Raw genomic sequence first — 20,855 nt, 5'->3', positions numbered from 1 at the left:
ACAAAACGGTAAAAACACAAAAAAGCATAAGAAGCACTCGTGAATCCGCGAGTACTGTTTATCAATTTGCGCGTGCACGAAATACTATGACCGTCGCAACCATTGTGCGCATGTGCAAGTCGAGCGTTTTCAAATCACCCCGGTTTCAAGTGTTTACACGAGAACGCAAGCCGGTGCGTTTCTGAAACGCTCCACTCTGGACCCCGTTTCCGAAACACATCGTTTTCACTCCGTTGTCGTGTAAACAGAAGGCCGAAACGCATCAAAACGATGCTGTTTCAAAATGAAAACGGTCTCATGTAAACGGCACCTGCTTCCACAAATGTTTGTGAAAGAATGGGTCGCTGTCAGGAGCTCAGCGAATTCCAGTGTGGTGCCGTGATAGAATGCCACCTGTGCAACAAGTCCAGTCATGAAATTTCCTCGCTACTAAATATTCCAAAGTCAACTGTTAGTGGTATTATAACAAAGTGGAAGTGACTGGGAATGACAGCAATGAAGTGGTAGGCCACATAGAATCACAGAGCGGGGTCAATGGATGCTGAGGCGAATAGTGTGCAGAAGTCGGCAACTTTCTGTAGAGTCCAATCGCTACAGACCTCCAAACTTCACGTGGCCTTCAGATTAGCTCAAGAATAGCGTGTAAAGAGGTTCATGGCATGTGTTTCCATGGCTGAACAGCTGTTTCCAAGCCTTACATTACCAAGTGCAATGTAAAGCATCAGATGCAGTGGTGTAACGCATGCCGCCACTGGACTCTAAAACAATGATTTGTTGTCTGGAGTGAAAGGAACTCTTAATGCTTCAGCATAACAGGACATTTTGGACAACTTCATGCTCCCAAATTTGTGGGAACAGGTTGGGGATGGACACTTCCTGTTCCAACTTGACTGTGTGCACACAGTATTAACAGTGTACAAATCAAGGTCCATAAAGACATGGATCCATGAGTTTGGTGTGGAGGAACTGCACCTCAACCCAAGAGAACACCACTGGGATGAATTTGAGTGGAGACTGTGAGCCAGGCCTTCTTATCCAACATCAGTGTCTGACCTCACAAATGCACTTCTGGAGGAATGGTCAAAAATGACTATGAACACACTCCTAAATAGGGCTGGGCAATATATTGATTTTAAAAAATATCGATATATCTTCATACAAGATATAAGATGAGACAATATCGTTTATATCGATATAGTGTAGGTGTATCATACTTGTAGCTCCACCAGTTCACCTTTCTCTTCTCCCAGTTTGCCTCTGCACAACTTCACACTGCCCCGCCTCTCTCCACTTCACCCGTAAATCATGCAGGAAGCGACAGCATGGCAGTGTTGCCAACTTAGTGACTTTGTTGCTAGATTTAGTGGCTTTTCAGATCACGCTGGCGACTTTTTTCCAAAAAAGCGACTAGTGACAAATTTAGCAACTTTTTCCAGTGAGGTTGGAGAGTTTCGGAAAACTGAAATCCTCCACTGTCGCCGTGTTTTGTGTACATACAGCCTTCATACTGCGTCCGTTTGTACGCTTTGGCATTGCCCGGACCCCCAAGAGTCCCCGGCTAAGACGGCGCCGCCATACGTAGCAGAAGTTGGTTTGTACTTTAATTTATGTGACCTTAATAGCGGAAGTGGGTCTTTTTCGTGTGCTTGCAGACGCTGCATTGACCGGGTGGGCCCGTTACTGTGATAACACAGCGCATATGTCTATGGATTTACTGAGATGGCTAAAATCCTGCAGATGGAATTTTGTTCATTCAGTCTGTCACAGTACTGGATGTACAGGAGTGCACACAGGAGGAAGCACTTTCCAGCGAAGCAGACTTCACCAGACTGGCTTTTTAAAGAATAAGTCAGCCTTTTGCTATTTTTGCTCTGTATGTTTTCTATTTACATTTTAAGGGTCTTTTTAAGGGTCTTTTTATAGAGGAAAAAAAGCATTGATTTATTTGAGGAGCATTATTATTTAAATATGCCAATAGTTGATTTTTTATCAATTTTTCATGAACATCTACAGTTGAATGTTAATAAAAATGTCTGTGTGACATTTGGGACATGTAGCTTTGACTCAAAGTGCCTTTTTGTTTATACCTTTGGGAAGAAAAAAATATCGAGATATTACTTTTGGTGCATATCGCCCAGCCCTACTCCTAAACTTTGTGGAAAGGTTTCCGATAACAGTTGAAGCCGTTATAGTTGCAAAAGGTGGACTGACATATTAAACCAAATGGATTAAAAACAAGATGTCACTCAAGTTAATATGCGTGTGAAGGCCGATGAGCAAATACTTTTTACAATATAGTGTAATAAAGTGCTTGTAAACATGTTGCTTTTCCCAGCAGCAGTGCGGTTGACTCAATTAGCTGCCACACCCAAAAACTTGTTCAAACTTACTGAGGGAAAACTTAAAGGCATTCAGTCACATTAAATTACCTCTTAACAACTAAATCATTAACTCAATGCAGTATTTTATACCTTGCATTGATACCTTATACCTAGCTATGTTCAAAATAGGTTAAAACATACGTTTGGGTGTATGTGTGTCATCTTCGTGGCTGAGGGTGTTTGCATTGTGTTTGCACATGTAAACACGATGGTCTCAGGCAGAGATTATGGCATTGAATCAATATGATTTATTCTTACTTCCTTGTCATCAGTGCTTGGTGTTAAAAAAAAAAGAGACAGCACGCTCACACCTCCTGTGTCAGAATCCTAAGACAAAGACAAGATGCCTTTAAACACTTTTGCCTTCAAGGCAGCTGAGACCCCCCGCCACAAAAAAAAAAAAAAAAAAGACGACTGCAGATGCCTGGTACATGGGGACGGGTGTTCTGTAATCGATGATAACAGTCCTATACTTTAATATATTTTGTATCATGCTGTGAGTGTTTAACATGCTGAGACACCAAAGGCGCAGGCTGGAGGAAGACTGTCTGACTGCCGTTCTCCTCATTAAACATGCTGAGGTCTCCCCTCTCAGCTGGGGGTTTCTTTTCTCTCTCTTCGTCTTGTAACGGAAACTGCCAGCGAGCATATTTTGGCCATTTTCTTAAATAGCCCTCGACTCCGGTGCGATCTCAGAACAGGTTCGGGCACCTCTGATGCTGCTGTGTTGTGTTGACGTTTGGAGTTTCTATGCGGGGACGCACAAACGATGAGCGTCAACATGGGTCCTTCTGCTTCACGAAATGCATGACCAAGGCAGTGTTCTGTGATTGTTAAGCACAGATTGCTAAAATGTCAACAAGCATCAGACTGTTTGGGCTAAATATGAAGTCATTGCAGACAGATGTTTAAGTACTCTGAAAAATGTAGAAGCCACAGGGGCGTGAGCCCAGGGGCTTTAAACATATGTGTGCTTGATATACTGGCAATACAACAGAATGCTTTATAATCAACAACTGTGTGACAAAATTAGGAATTGCAGGAGCAGTTGGTCTTCTTAAGAAAAAGAAATAAAAGGCTTAGTGACTGGGAGGAAGGGGGGTGGGGGGTATTAGAAGAGAGGGAGAGAGGATTGATTGAAAAGGACAGTTTGAAATTTAAATGCAGTGGGGGTCTGAAAACAAGAGGCAGATGTGAAAGAATGCTGGGCTTCTTGGACAAAGCTCCTGGTTGTCCCTCTCTAGCTGTTAGAGGGCCACAGGAGAATAGAAGAAGAGTTGGGCCATTCTATAAAACGAGGTCTGGGAGAATAGAGGGGGACCCAGAATAAAGAACCTGAGTGGGGGAGTGGGACATGAGTTACAATAAGAGACTGACAGCTTGCAAGTCTTGCTTGACCCTTGAATTAGCCCCTGAGCTTTCAACAAACCTCAAGAAAGAGTTGGGATGTTAATTGTCACAGAACATCACAGGGATGCAAAGGAAGGGAAATGCAGGGCCAGATATTCACTGAAATGTAAATCAGAATCAACAGACCACCACATGTTGAATGTAGGGAAACACATTTGGTTTCTACTGGGCTTTCCCAAAAGTATCCTCATACATGAATTCATATATAGTATAAGGATTCTGTTATCTGTATTTCTCTTGCCCAGTTTGAAAAAAAAAAAAGAAGTATGAGGCTCAGTCAGAGAATACCCAGTCTCAAATATGGAAGAAATATATTCTCAACTGCGTCCCTGCTTTGACACTGCTGAAGATGTAATTTTGCAAGCACAGAGATTGGGCTGGTGAGCAGATGAGTCTGGAGCCCCCACTGAGTCAGATATAGGCCAGGAAGGAATCAGAGGCTGACCTCTCTGCTGAGGGAAAGATTGAGAGCAGAACAGGACCAGAGGAGCTGAATGACACCCAACCAAACACTGTGTGACTGCCGGTGCCCCAAACACAAGCCCTGACCCTGACAGGAGCTAAGCCAGTGAAATACCAGGTCAAACACGCATGCTGCGCAACAAGACTACGCTGCAGTAAGAGGGGACAATGGGTAGTAAATGGTTAATGGAGCAGGGAATGCAAAGTATAAGGTTGTTTTGGTTTTAAAGAGAGAAAACTGCATGGAAGATTTTTGCAGCGTAACCCTAATATGGCCAGAGATGTCTGATTAGGACTGCTTGGACTTTTTCCATCTCCTTTAGTCACACTGTAACTGGGAGGCTAGTTCATTTAGAGCTTTCCTGTATTATCTAACACATTTCATCATCCGAGGGCAAATAAAACCAATTGTTTTTGAATCTGTTGATCACAATATTTGGATTAAATGAATCATTATCTAGCTATGATGCAAGCCACGCTACACGGAAAAGGGAGTAGCGTGCGTGAGAGAAGCAGAGAGTGTGACATAAGCGTGGTACTTGTCATGCTCACTGCTCTTAGTGTTTGCACCATTCATCATTTTTATGAGCCACTCAATTAATCGATTAGGGTGCTCCCCACTGGTTAGGACATATGGCTACTAAATAAAGCAATCATGAGCCAAGCCCTGAAACACTCCAGCACTTCAATACATTCAAAAATGAATGGACTGTCTAAGAGAAAGAGAAACAATGCATTGCTTTATTTTAATTCCCCACCTCTATTTTATATATTTTACTTCATGATATGAAAAACAAACAAAAAAAAAAACGTGCTTAAGGTCTGGTGTGGTTTTATATGTGGTGAAACTCGTGTTTATCAGTAAAGATTCCCTCATTTAAGAATGTCAGTATATAATATGTTTCAATGAGCTCACATGGCACTTCTCAACTGCATTCCTAGGCACTCAGTGTTATCGCCCTCTGCTTGAATATATATTAAATCCATAGCCTCATAATCACGTTAGCAATGCAAGAAAAATCCTATTAGTGCTGAAAGATACCTACACCTGTCTGTCCACATGGATTATAGCCAGATGATTTGCCACGGTAACACAATTTTAATACCGGTTCCATACATTTTTTTGTTCTAATTTTGATGTTTTACTGGGAAGTGAAGTGGATTATCTCGAATGAAATTTCAAAATGTCATTTCCACTTGCTGATAGCACAAAACTATTCCTTTCAGGTCTGCAGAGATAAGAATGATTCAGCCAGGGCTGTTAAACGGTGTCTTTGCCAAATGTTCCTCCGCTTAGGAATTAATAGGCTGACATTAATACAGCAAGATAAATAGGTAGGTCAGGTAAGTGAGCCCTGCCATTATATGGGCATCTCATGGTGATAGTACCTGCCAATCAAGTCCAATAAGTCCTTGACAAGGTGTGATTCACCTTGAAATACAGAGAATGCATGCAATATGTAGTGTATAGTCCCTTGTCGTGAAACCTGATCCAATTAGTGTGGGCACATAAATACTTTGCAGAGTTGATGCCGAGAGAGAGCACCTCAGTACACCATAAAAGATACATTTGTTAAGGTACTCAATGTCCATCCATCCATCCATTTTGTGCGATGGCAAAATTAGTCAGACACATTATGGGGTAAAGAAAAATGTGCTCTGCATTTAGCCCAGACACGTTCCCAAACTCATCTTCTCAGTTTTAGCCAGATTTCATCACTGTTTGTAATGTGGTGAGTGCAAGTTTAGGAGTGGCGACGAAGATGTGAAAAGATGCACAGCCACAAACAACTATTGGAGTAAATGATGCTTGAGCCATTCGTGTTGCATGGACACGTTTTTTGTATGTAGCCGAGTCACTTCTCATCTAAAACAATGCGATTGTTTGCAAAAGAGAGACTAAGACCTTTTGGAAGCACAAGGCCTGGTTTTTTTGTCTATGATAATAATGTGCTGTATTTACATGGATATGCACCAGTAAGCAGCTTTTGTGACCCCCCCACCCCCCCCAAAAAAAAGAGCAGCTGAATGGGTAAACTCTTCGCTTCATCCTTCTATTAAGGACTGAGCATCAATAATGCACTGTGATCGTGAGGCGTTATTAAACAGGATGATTAATTTTTAAGGTAGTGGGCAGCAACACAAAACATGAAGAAAGTAACGGAGATGATGACTTGCGAGAGGCGTATTTAAATGAAGAAGAGTGAGCGTGAAAATAAATCACAACAGAGAAACTAAAAAAAAGAAGGAATGTTTTAAATGCGCCTCAAATGAAGGATATGTCATTAAGTAAATACTTGGCATACACTGAATTTACATTCCAGACAGTCTGGATCATCTGCTCCTTTGTGGATTTATATTTAACAATGTCTTTATAAAAGCTTTTACTTGAATTCAACTCACTGCAGTGCACTGACAGCCCCTAATACAATTTCTCTATATTTGTTGATGCATCAGAAAGCCACAGTTCCATAAAATCCCGTAAAGAAGTTATTGTGCTATTGTGGAAATTTATGTTTCTGTTTGTTGTGATTTGAGTGTTGATTCTCTCAGATTAGAGGCATTGTGCTTAATATCTAATTAATGCTTTTAACCTTTGTATGGCCCTGGGGAAGGACAAACACGGTCAAAACAAGGGACACTGCATAATCTCAGTCATCGCTAAAGTAGGGAAAAAAGCAACAGACCTTCCTATTACAACAAAAGCAATACTGTATAAATTGTTTCAGCAGTGGAGTGGATGTACTGTAGCCTACTTCATCCAAGCACATTTCTATGCCAGTAGTGCTGAATCTATTTTCAATCTAAAAGATGGCATGAATGCCTTTGTCAGACAGGGGGAGCGGCGTACGTCAAGCTAAAACAAGGTATAGCACTGTGTCTCGTCAGGAAGCTTAGACAAAAGAAGTGGGTGTAGTCTTTCCTGAATGCAATCACTTGTCAGCCCTAAATCTTCACTCAGTACTGGCATGACAGGTAATGGTGCTTTTTAAACTGATGAATGTATATTGGCCTTTTTTTCTTTTTTTTTTAAGCCAGAAAACGTCTAAAAGGCATTTTGCTGCTGCTCAGAAATGAATCTTTGCTGCACAATAACATGATACATATTTTCAGTAAAAGAACAAAAAAGGGATGAGACTGTAGAGTTAAAAAAAAAAAAAAAGCATCTAATGTGACATGTATACACAGCAACATGACAAAAGCCGAGTAATTTGGGTTGCTTTGAATTTTCGGGCTGCTTCATTAAATTTCCTTGTGCGGTTCCAGTGTCACTACTCCTTGCCCTCTCCCCACCTTTAGCTGTGAAAGGGAGAGGACAGTTTTGGGGCCGAGCTTTCTCTACAGTGCTCATTTGCATAACATCAGCACTGTAGAGGGGGATTGTGATGCAAACAAGCCAAGATTGGCTCATTCCATCGCCCCAATTTTAATAACTAAGGTGTTATAGGTTCTCACTCCTGCCTGCTCACTCTACAATGGATCAGTCTTCTTTGAGACCAAGAGAGAGATTAGATTTTTTTTCAAATATGAGGAAAAGTTTCAGCTACAGTTCGGATGATTAAGGAAAACTTGCATTCAGCAGACGTAAGAGCAGTGCTGCTGTACTTTGCCTGTGCCCAAATCTAAACATGTGTCACGCCACAGGAGAAAAAACAGTAAATGTTCATTATGGGCAAAAACAAGTCTTTTCACAAATATTCCCCAATTCCCAACTGACCATGATTTGGGCTTGACATGAATAAAAAAAAATATGTAAATGAATCCGTGGCTTATGTTATCGTCCCCTGCCACCCACAGTAGGACAGCAGATACAGCAATCACTGCTTCTGCACCTTGTGTATGTTTAATATGTGTTTGCGCTTTTGTGATAACAAAAAGGGGGGAAATAAACAGGGCTTTCTTTTGTTGTTATTTTTTTCCCTCTGAATAACTGGACCAAAGTCAGGGAATCCAAAGACACAAGGAGAGTGAGCAGACAAATACAGGAGAGTGTCGAACGGACTGCGATAAAACATTCACTGTGAAATTATCTCCCTGTCATAAGGTCCTTCTGTTTTGAATACCAAAGGGATTCAAATTCCCAAACAAACTATGAGAGGTTGACCAATTCTGTGCTCTGCTAAACGATAGCGGATTGCAGGGCACGTTGTAGCTTTGAACCGCCGCGCTGGAGGTAGTACGAAGCCGAGATTTGAATCTCCGCATGTCTGCATAGGTAATCCATTGAAGTGTAATTGCTACATTTCTAAGTTTTACAGAATAATGACAGAAGAATAAGACTCACTATGAATATGAAGTGAGTGAGAAAACACAGTCCCACAGTGAAAGAGCAAGGCAATACTTTGACAAGGGCTCTTGTTGGGGAGGAAAGATTATCCTCTGAACAACAACAAGCGTCAATATGGAGAAACGTGAACTGAGCCGCGTGGATGAAACGTTAAAGCTAAGTTTAACGTGTTCCTGTTAACAACATTTCATCTTCGTGAATACCAAGGATGCAAAAGAGAGGTGAGAATGAGGTGAATTTACAACAGCGAAAACGGTTACGCATTTACAAAATTAATTAAAGGGCCGCTGAAAGTGTAGCACACAACTTTCTGGAATTTCCACATTAACGATGAGATGCTACTTGCAACCTTTTGCTTTCTTGGGCCATTTGAAGAAAAGTGATTTCTTTAAATATCAGTCTTTGCAAAACGTGAAAATGCAGGAAGATTCAAGAAATGACGCAATGTGCAACCTAAAACTCACCGTGGGCAACACATATATGTTGTTTTTTATTAACACTTAAGACAAATGGGTAAATGAATTAATGTCATAAAAGGTAACTTAAGGAAAAAAAACATCAATACAGTCACCAGTAATGTCACCCTGTTTTTTTTTTTTTACACCAAAATATGTGCAGCAACCTTTAGCACTTTTTGAGGCCACTGCTGCATGCTCCAGTTGTATGAATTGTGTTATGAACGCTTCATTACACATTTTTTTGTCTTTTGTGCAAAACGTCTAAACTCTGTTACCATTTAAATATCAAGCAGGCACCTGAGAAAGCCTTGTGTGCAGTGACTTTAAGGAAATATTCGCACTGTCCCAGAGTAATGCCTGCACAATCCTGCCTTTTCCACACTGCTTCCACAGGAGCCTACAGCCTTTTCAGGTGAGAGAATAAAAGATCCCTTTTTTTTTTTTTTTTTTTGGCCCTTGCAGGAAACTGTAAAGTGAGTAGGCGTTGCAGCGTCTGCAACATTCACCATCTCTCGCTGACTGTTAAGGCTCAGCTTTGGTGTCTGGTACCTACATTTCAACACGCCCATTTACAGAGCAAATGTTCGTCTTAGGTAGATCTTTAAAAAAAAACAAGTTCAACATTTAAACAAAATATACTGCGTCACATGGATACTCAGGGAGATGTTTTCTGGGACCGCAGAGAAAACTTTTCCATCCTTTAGGCAGGTCTCTGCCTCTTGGAGTTGAAGCTTCTCGCCTACCCCCGGGCCGGGTTGATGGTAATGGCTGCAGGAGCCGTTTCCTGTCAGCTCACTCCAGACTCACTAGTAATCAGCTTGGGCTGATGAATGACAGAAATGCCACTGGCTCCACTTTTTGCCACGAAAAAAAAAAAAAAAAAATGCACCAGTCCCCCCAGCACCCCCCCACCCCCACCCCCCATTTGACTGTCCTCTTTACACAGCTTTTTTCCCATTTCCATCAACTACTACAAAATAGCACTCATCACATTGGTTCAGCTGCTGATGCTGAAGCTAAAAATGAAACGTGTTGCCGGGCACAGATGCTGTACTTGAGAATTTGTACAGCTTGCTCAGAGCTTTCTGTCTGGTCATCATTTAACCTTGCTTTCACTTTATCACTGGGTGATTTATAAGGACATAAATGTATGTTCGCTTTAATGGTCACAGTAGTTGTTTCATTTGAGAACAAAAACATAGCTATGAACTAGGAAAAATGATTTTTTTTTTTTCATTGGCTTACCGACGTTTCCTTCTTGGCAATTCATGACATTTTTTGGCCTCATTTATCTCTTTTCATGCCACACACACACACACACACACACACACACACACACACACACACACACACACACACACACACACACACACACACACACTCACGAAATATCCACCAAACCTAAAACCTCACCTATTTTTTTTTTTAGAACAAACTGAAATTAGACTTTTTTTTAAAAAAAAATTGAAAATAGGGCTGCTTACACACCTCAAATTATTTTTTATAAAGTTATTAAATGCAAAAAGATAAAAGTTTTGACTTTCACTGTAAAAAGAAGTCCACATATATTTAAATTTATTAAATTTATTATTTTTATATATATTTTTTACAGTAATCTGAAGGATTAAGCAATATTTTATGTGCATAGAAAATATTCTTTAAACCGCATAAAGCATTTAAAATGCATTGTAACATAACAAAAAAGAAAATAAAATTCAACCTTTTTGCCACATATAGAAACACTGGACATTTGTCCAGTAATAAAACAATCGCTATAAAAGGGCATTTTGATTTTAGCCCTAAATATTTATTACACGCCACTATTGTTTGTGCTTGCTGTGAGGAACCTATCATGTTGCGCACTCAATTTTGTTGCAATTGCGCAAATAATACCATTACTTTTGCTTCTACACATCCTGCTCACAGTCACAACATAACAGATGTGAAGTATAAGCTGCAGTTCTCACACTCATCTTAATTACTTAAACCAGTTTGCTAGGGACTGAATTAGACAAACCGGTCGGCCTAATGGATAAACCAGTCAGGGTATGTGTGATTTATAACAGAATTCACACCAGCGGAGCTGCCTCACACCTCATTTAGAAGGAGGCATGATGAATTATTAGGGCAGCCTGTATATGTATTTTTCCCGTGCAAATGCCAAAAAGATCAAATCAGTACAGAGACGCACCGAGGTGTCAATATTGAGCACTCCAAATTTCATTATAAATACATGAATAATTTGACGTCTCCATCTACACGCACACGCACACATTCAGGAGCAACTTCTCTGCAGTATTTAAGATGTTCATTACCTCACCCCCACGGCACTGGAGGAGGAGCTGGATCCAACAGGCAGCAATGAATGCCAGGCCTGGCACAGCTGTACAAGCAAAGCTGTAAAGAGAAGTCACCGGCCACTGTCGCTCAATCTTCCCCTGTGTTAATCCCACACTATCTGCATTCACGTCAGACCCATTCCTCACGTCCTTGCATTGCTTTTCACACTCCTAAGTTCAATTTGGCAGGAAAGTGGACATGTTGCATCACTTCTCCTGGCTGAAAATTCTCTCGGCATTGTTCCCCTCCAATAATCTTGTTTCTGAGACAGCATGATGGTTGTGTTATCATGTACAATCGATTCACTAGTCATTTTCTGCAAAATATTTTCTTGCTTCTTGCATTCTCTTTCAGGTAGTTACTGAAGCATGTGAAGTGTTTGCAGAAACCCGAGTTTTACTTGCGTGTTTCTATACCGGAGCTCAGCTTTGTGACTTTTAACAGCGGCGCAGCAAATATGTGTACATATGAGATTTAAAAGCCTTTAATGCTCCTGAATCTCTTTGTAGCTGATCAGATCATCTTCTGAATGGCCTCAATACACAAACATGGGGTGTGTGTGTACAGAAGAGTCAGCTCCATTTATCTGTATTCATCCTTCATATTATTATAGAGAGACAGCTTGCTGTCATATCATACCCCAGACTGCTTCTGTGGCTGGACAAATGCGCTGAAGAATGGACCCTCAAGTGTTGGTCATGTTTTACTAAACCAGGACTCTTAAATCCCCTGCTATGTTTTACACTCAGAATTTTATAACCAAGTTCCAGCGGAAACGAATCCCGGCCTTCAGGGCAGAAACTTTATTTTAACATCTCTTTTCTTTAAGTTTGTGTGTGTGTGTGTGTGTGTGTGTGTGGGGGGGGGGGGGGGGGGGGGGTGACGACTGACATTTTGTCCTCTGTTTTCAAAATGTTTTCCCAAGAAGCTTCTCTTCAGTTGACCTAAGCAGAGACCACTGCCTCTGGCTTGTCACAGGGAAAAGAGTGATGCGACTCTTTGGGTAACAGAGAGGGAGGCTCTGTACTGAGACAGCAGCAGGTGCAGCTGTGACAGTTGCCGTGTTGTTGCTAGCCCCACACTGTAGTCAAGATGAGGTTCACAGATGTAGCCACTCAGTGCAGTGGTTTATTGGCTGCCTGAAACAATGCATCTCTGTCAAGAACAACTCCTCCTAAGGCCATTTCAGTCTAACAGTGCTCTGTATGAAACAAGGCGTAGAAAAAGCTCATTCTGACACACAAGGTCAATTCAGCTCCACAGCACCACAATCAAAGCTCCCCTTGCTCTGCCAAAAAACAAAAAAAAACAAAACAAATACCAACCTGAAGCAATCACACTAAAATATAGAGGTTTCAGTCACAATTTCATATTCAAGGATGGGCCTCATCATCAGCTTCATAATAATAATAATAATATTAGGCGCAATACTTGCACATAATCATAAACGCACATGATAATTCCAGTGGCACGTATTTTGAGATTCTTGCTATGAGCATTATCAGTTTGTCAAGACATATTTATGATCAGTTATTAACAATCATGCATGCATCCCAAGTCAATACAGTAGAACCTAAGGCTGCACTTCACCCCCATGTGAAGCTTGCAAGACGTGCATTCAAATCATGCAATACATTCACTGCATCGAGCCTAGAAAAGTAATGGCACCCATTTTCCCGTGCACCCCGCCCCCCCTTTTTTTTCCTTGACAAGAGATAGCCAACCTGATTCTTTTCTTCAATTCAGACTCGAAGTAGTCCACAAAGTCCAGTCCAACCTTGTGTTTTGTTGAATCTGAGAGTAGTAGAGATCTGAGATAATATGACTATTGTTTTCCTGTAAAGCACCCAGTCTCTGCTTGTTCAATTACTGGAAGGAGCCTCAACGAGGGCGGTTAAATCATTTGCAGAGACATTATCTACGCAGAGAGAGAAAGAGAGGAGGGGGGGAAGGAGGGGGGAGAGAGAGAGAATGCCGGCATAGGGGCCAAACTTTAGTTTGGAGAGGAAATAGAAACATTTTTGTGGACCACACATGGAGGGTGCTGTGAGGATAAAAGCAGCAGGATTCATGATTCACTGCAGGAAATTAATAGACTAATACAGTTCTCTGTTTCACTGCCAAAAACCACATAATAAGATAAAATTGTTTTCATTACAGGTGATGATGGATATCTATGTAGATTATTAAAATCTACACAGAATTTATGAGCGAGAGACCACAAAATTTCATTCTTCCTCACATATGTCGCCTACAAACAAAACCGACTCACAAGCACTCATCTGTCAGCATGAGCAATCATTAAGAGATAATTTGATTGTTTTTTCAACCTCGGCTGTGTTTGATGTCTCTGGCATGGTAGCAATTGAACAGACAATTATTTTGTTGATTAGCTTAGTTTTTAGCAACTTACCATGCCTGTGATATTCCTCTGAAACTCCCAGACCAGACGCTCAACTCCATCTGACTTGGCAGCTACGTTACAAGAACAAAGCTTCTGCACTTCCTAACTACATACTGTAAAATAAAATAGAATTAAAGAAACCTCAGACTTCCAAAATCAACCCGATGACCAAATAAATGTATAGAATAAAATATGCTGCGATGGGCGCGCTCAAAAAACCTAAAACATTGCTTGTCATGTATCTGGCAGGACTTCAGCTGAAAATAAGGAAGTGCAACATTTATGGGTGTGGATTTACTTGCAGGTCAATGTGACTCTTTAGACTATTACGACACTGGAAATCAGGGCTGTTTTTTTTTTTTTAAGCATTCCTAAACGTTTCAATGTAAAAAAGCATCTACAGTTTTCTGAATTAACTCTCAGTAGATCAATAACCTCTTGTTTACTCCTTTTTTTATCCATTGGAGTACATACTACTGGTTGTTTCAGTGCAATGTTTCTACTTCTTACAAATTTCTTTAAGAGGGTCACAGTTCACAAGACCGCTAAATAGCAAGTCAACAACTAGGTGCGTAAATCATTTCATAAATTTAAAACACATGAAAAAAAGAAAAAAAAAGAAAGCGCTCCTACTTGAAAAAAGTAAAAGGATACTGAAACGCTGGAACACTGCTTACCATTTTTGTTTGCTGCAAGAAGGTCGGTCTGAATATACTGAAGAACATCCATATCCCATTGCGAGATTATTTTTGAAGAAAAAAAAAAAAAAAGGGAAAAACTTTTCTCACTTGCAACGAGTCACAATTGTCAGGACAACAGCAGCCTATATGGAGGAAATATATTGCTCTGGCATGTTTACTCACGCCATCCCTAAATAACAGCCCTGTCTTGTTGGAAAAGGGGCTTTTAAATGTGGATGTGCTTCGCTCGCCTATAATCCAGTCGAGACATTACTCCTTCCCCTGGCAGACGTCCGCAGATCCCCCCTCTCTCCCAGCCAGGCCTTGCTCTCCGCTGCTATGGCAGAGCCGCAATAACTGCTGTTTGCTTAGAGCCTTGCCTCCCAAGTTCTCCTCTGTCACACTGAAATTGAATATTTTCCCAAATAGTGTTGCAGCTGTGCACAGATAAGGACAAGTCCTGTTCACATAGCACAAAAATGAGACCGGGCTGGTGTGTGTGTGTGTGTGTGTGTGTGTCTTTTTTTTAAATTTTAGCCTTCTTCAAATTACAATAGTAATAAATGTAACAACTTAAATAAAAGCATCAAAAATAACCAGTGTATCAGGTCTAAAATTAAGAAAATTTTTTTTTTAACCATTTCAAATTTGTTTGCAATCTCTAGATTTTATATCTCATAAAATGAACATAAAACAAATTTTTTTAAATCACACTATGTTGATACCCCCCCACACTCACCCCCAGTGATATCTTAATAGGTATTTTTTCACTTCTCTCTAGTGTGACCTAAACATACACTACTAATAAGTAGTGTTTTGAACACAATGTAAAATACGTAAACTGTAACCAGGAAACAGGGCAATGTATATAACACCCAATCATCTTGTGACCAGAGGACATACAAAGAGGGAGATTTTATGACCCAGTTTTGCAACACCCTTATCGTCCAAATACCTTTCATAAAAAGAGATGCCAGATAAGCTCAGGGAGACTGCCACTTAGCCAGTGCACACAAACCAATGTGAGATCTATCAGCTAACGCTCATGCTGTTTCTTGTCATCAGACTTTGAATGGAGCCCTACTTTCCACTCCCAAGTCCTTGCAGAGTAATGTTCTGCTAGGAAATTATTTAGGCAAGCAGAAAGTTTCACCTGCCATTTCAGGGGCACCGAATCCCCCGCTGCACCAGAGGCCTTTGGCAAGTGGAAACAAATGTTTCACAAAATGGCAGGGAGGGGAACACACTAGCGCACTAGCGTTTTACTGATTGCCAATCGTAAAATAAAATCAGTCTTGAAAGGGGAGGTACACTGGCCCACCAAAGCCCTGCACGTTACATCAAATTTGCCATAGCTTTCTTTTACAGCCTTGTTTATTCCCTTTAATGGCAAGCAGTTATCCGCACAGTATGACTCCATGTAGGTGGTTAAGGCAACAGAAAAGATTGCATCTGAAAACACAAACCCACAATTTACACGCCAAATAAGCAATGGGATGTAAATCTAAGCGCTCTAACTCCCTGCAATCCTCTTCTGCTGACACACTCACAACCTCCATCATGTCTTTGATTTTGCTATGGAGCAGCTAGCACATCATTTGTAACAACTGCACTTTTAAATTGGTCATTGTTCCTTGCACACTGTTGGCTAACAAAGACCACGGTGCTCAGGAAGGACAACAAAGATGGACCCACATAAATGAACAGCATCCTGATAGTGTACGACTGGCACGAGTGATCCATTCAGCCACAAAGCAACCTTTAAAGCAGTCATGGTGGCTCGCCAATCGCAGGCTCATATCCACACTCATGGCACCGAGACACAAAGCAAAGTGAGCAAATGTCACCACTGATCGGCGCGTGTACGCTCATGGTGAATAAAATCAATAACAAATTACCTTAATAAAACCAGACTGGAACTGCATGGCTTGTTGGTATGTTTCAAAAATCTGGAGAGGCAATGAAGGCTGCATTATATCTGATTAATCCACACATTAAATAACCAAAAACCTCAGCTGCTGTTGTGAGGAGAGGGAACATCCCAGCAGAAAATGGGAGCATCCAGTCCGTAATGTGACAAATTTTGATGCGTTCACACCCATTCACCCTGTCACACTCGCTCGAGAGCCTTGTGTTCTATGACAGTGAGATACACAAAAGTTTAGAAAAGAGTGATATGTCTCCCTCAAACCCATACAGGAGTGTGCCGAGCTTTATTGATCTGCCAGTGGAGACAAACACACAAGCGAATAGAGGCAATCTGGGGCTCTGACATATCAAGAGCAGCTTCAGTTCTTTGAAACCGGACGCACTTCCATTGAAACAAGGCTGTAGGCTGAAAAAGGTGCTCTCATACTAGACTCAGTGGTAAACTACTCATAATGGCCGGGCTTAAGATATCAGGCAACGACATCTGAGAAGACAGTTTCCTTCTTTAGGACGCATTCACAGGTAGATTACATTATTTCCACTGAGTGTAGATAGACCTGGTTTTTTTTTTCAGACTCCCAAATGAAACAATACAATATGAATCCAGTTAAGTGAGCATTAATACATTTTGAATTTATGCATTTTGAATTTCATCTTTCTCCTCCTTCATCCCACTATTTACTATAAATGACTGATGGTTACCTTGTGGTGAGGACGCTATGACACATATGTTATACACAAGATGTCACAGGGACCTGCGCACAAGAATGGAGGAAGAAACTAGTGTTTGAGTTTTACTGGCTCACACACTCATTCTGAAGCCTTTCAGGCTCAGCCAAAACCAGTGGCAGAATAATATGACTCCTTCAATTGCGCAAGGACTACTTTGATATGCTAATATGTTCCTTCCAAACAGCTGGAATTTGCACTTGCATTAGCTTAATTTTAACATTTTTTTTATGTACAAGTATGAGGAAATTGAGTCCACAATATATAAAAAAAAAAAGTCTTCAGGGAGCAGCACCTATGCTTCTAATGAATTCCTTAAAATTCACCACTTTCTTATTAATAGCTTGGATTTGTGGACAGCTGAACAATCACTTTGTTTTGGGGGTTTATTTTTTCTCTTATTTGAAAAATATCTAAAAATAAGCAACACACACACACACACACAAGACAAAAAGAAAAAAAAACTGTAGGCATGTGAAGTCTGCTGCAGCTAAATTTAACCCAATCCTCTGATCGATCACTGAAGATTGCTGCTCCGCTCCAGGCAGCCATGCATCACCGACTGACCGCTGCGTGTTTCTACAGCAAAAGGAGAGGCACGCACCGCACCGCATGTGCGCGTCTCCTGCCTACTCTTTAACACATGGTTGACAAGACACGTTTGGAATCGGTGGGCCTAAATAATAAATGTGCAGTAAAAGGATCTAATTTTACTGCCACTCTGCGCCCACTGGGTTTGAGTTAAGTGTAAGCAAGCCAAATCAGTTCCCATTTTATCGATGTTTTCATTTTTTATTTCACCATTTAATTTCAACGTCACTTTCCACCATTGGAGCCAAATGCATCACAGGCTAGCTCGGGTTGGTGGGGGGGAACGAATTATTGCACTGGTAGCTGAGGCTCCAATCTTTCTTTTTTCTTTCTTTCTTTCTTTCTGGACAAATAGCCTAACCCCAATTATAATGGATTAGTCTGTGAATGCTCTCCAGAAACAGGCAGACAACACTTCTCAGGTCACAGCTTCCAGCGTAAATCCCCATTCAAAGCAACAAGACCCATCAGTGGATTTAAAAACCCTCAGTGGTCAATACCACCACCAAACTCCACCTCAACTTTGGAGGCATAAATCCCAATTAAATGATGCTTTACATGTTCTGGTTCATAGAAATGCGCTGCTTCTCCCCCTCCTCATACACACACACTTTTAAAATGTTTCAATTCAGACATTCAAAGTCGGCAGCCGAACAAATCAGTCCACATCTGGTTCTGTTTTTTTTGATTAAGCACCCCAATTAACCACGGTGCCCGTCGGTACGCTACTACAAACTCGGGTGTTCTGTTTTTAAGACTCGTTAAACTTATGTTGCCTTTTTAATAATCTGAATTTGCTAAACAGCTACACTGTACACGGAAACTGTCGCAGCATATATTATTTTAAACGAAAGCAAATGTAAGGTCCAAAAGTGACAGAGAACGAAGGTAAAAGTTACTATACTCAACATCAACTTGTCAAAATAGTTTTCTGTTTAGATGTTTCATAAGTTTGGGTGTGCAAAAGAAGGGGGGAAGAAACTACTCTTACCTTTCTCGAAAAGCAGTGTAGCCACACGGGGCTGAATTGAAGACAGTGGGTAGGAAATTGAGAATTGGAAAAAAAAAATGTCAGATTGTGGAAGTGCAGTCTGATGGGATCTCCTCTGCAGCGAAGAGAGTGAGTCTGCAGGTCTGAGGCATGCTCGCCTTATCTGGGACAGAGGCTGGCTATCAAGCGGCGGGTCTCCCTTTCAGCCCGTACATTCCCCTGCACCGGGCGCACACTTCCATGGCACACAAGGTGTTGCTCTGCGCTCAGTCCTAACTCATCAACACCTCATGCACACCTCTGAGCGGCTCATATATTCTCGGCGCTCCTGTGCGCCTTCACTCTCCGACGCAGCGGCAACAACAAGAGTCAAGAAAAGAAGCGAAGCTCGGGGACCAAAAGGACTGAGTGACTGAGAGGGACAGACAAGAGTGGGGGCTTTTCAGTGTCTGATGGAGGGGAGAAGACGAAGACCGCTCTCCGCTACTGTAGCCGCCGCCGGTGCTGCTCTCCTGGCTCCCCTGAATGATATTGTGGGGACTGGGCAAGTTTCAGCGGATAGCCTGTGGAAAAGATCCCGCTCACAGTGTTGAGCCACTTGGAAGAAGCAGCGCAGAGCGGGCTTCCAGTGAACAGCGCCAGTGCAGTTGATACCAGGCTGCCGACTGCAGGAGCTGTCTGAGCGAAGGGCTGCGCTAAAACCTGACATGGATTCTAGATCCTCTACGGCTCGGAGTCTAGACGTATGAGACTATTCTCATCAACTTATTATCATGCCCAGGAGGACTCAGCTCAGCTTATTTTCACACAGAGGGGAGATTCCACTGCATCATACAGAAAGTAAGGATTTTTATTTTTTTTTTATCAATACACCCCCTTCATTTTGGCTCCTTTTTCTGCTTAAAGAAGCAACACTGCCTTCCTTTTGGGTATGAGAGGCCCATACTCTGTCACAGTAGGCAGTCCAGCCTATTCAACCAATGACAGTGGAGTCATTCTACTGTAATACTACCAAGCATCAAAAGGAACATGGAAGTACAGACAGACTTTCTCCCTCACTCAAACTGGCCCCATTGGACAGCACACTGGCCCATGCAGCGGTGGTCAAGCTGCCGCTGGTGTGTAGAGCCAAGCGTGTGTAGAGCCAAGCAGTTTTTCAAACCAAGAACCTCTTCTCAGTTGTGAATGTGTTTTGTTTTTTTTATTCGCTGCTTTTTTCATCACTCCTCTGCATGATTCATGACACCATTCAGCAGTCAATGGATTTCTTTTCAGGCTACCGGGACTTTGACCCTGGCACTCCTTACAGATAAAACTGTGTAAAATGCACATTATTATAGCTCATCTTGCACAGCATTTCCCTTTGCAATGAAGCTGAGCTCCAATATATGATTTTAAACAAAAAACATATTTAAGAAAGTTTGAAAATCTAATTATCAGTACAGCTGTTATTTGGCATTCTTTAATAGGGCCTCTACTTTGGTATCAGAATATCTCCAATAAACACAGCTGTTCCATGTTTCCATCTGAATCTTGCTAATACTTGAAGCATGCCATAATCTGGTTAAGGAATGCTGTCCTTTAAACATCAGGCAGAACATAGGCACACACCTGGCTTCAATAAAAAAACTGTCTTTCACCCACTGTGGGGAAATGTGAAGTTGAGTCATGCTTGCCAGGTGAAGGTGAATGCAGGAGAGGGGCAGACTTATGTTTTCATAAGCATAATTTTACATAGTAATACAGGCCGTTTTTGCAAGGGACAAAAAAAAAAAAAAAAAAAGAAGAGAGAAAACATATGTAATGAAAGGTCATCCAGTGACAGGCATCCATATCTGGAGAAATGTTTATTCATAAGGCAGGACTAAAAACACATGTGTTCTCTCTGGCTGCAACAGCTTAAACTGCCATTTTGCATTTGGAGTCATTTGAATATGTTTCCTCAGATTGTCAACAGAGGGCATTAGACTTATATTATTATTATGGATGTACTCAGCTCACTGAATTGTAAAATGCACAGCACTATAAATTATAAACAGGTGAAGACAAAGATATTAGGTTTGTTTTTGCTAATGACAACCTTGTTGGTGTATGATCCTGGCCTGCGCAGTCAGTTCCTTGACCAGCACATAAATTGTTCATGTGCAATTGTTATGATAAACTGTCATGTAATCATATCTTGCAAAGGTAGC

General features: G+C 41.3%; 1 protein-coding gene across 5 annotated transcripts in view; it reads right to left on the bottom strand.

Annotated features, from left to right (window-relative positions):
• adgrl2a (adhesion G protein-coupled receptor L2a) overlaps nt 1-19,296 on the bottom strand; it is a 95,404-nt gene extending 76,108 nt beyond the window's left edge. For all 5 annotated transcript variants that reach the window (XM_030726719.1, XM_030726720.1, XM_030726722.1 and 2 more), the window contains exon 1: nt 18,664-19,296. The gene's annotated coding sequence lies outside the window, so the exon portion shown is untranslated. The remainder of the gene's footprint in view (nt 1-18,663) is intronic.
• Nucleotides 19,297-20,855: the final 1,559 nt, after the last annotated feature.

This window comes from Archocentrus centrarchus, chromosome 4 (assembly GCF_007364275.1).
Source record: "Archocentrus centrarchus isolate MPI-CPG fArcCen1 chromosome 4, fArcCen1, whole genome shotgun sequence".
NCBI lineage: Eukaryota > Metazoa > Chordata > Actinopteri > Cichliformes > Cichlidae > Archocentrus > Archocentrus centrarchus.
The sequence above is the reverse complement of the archived record's forward strand: the minus strand, read 5'-3'. Positions and strand labels throughout refer to the sequence as shown.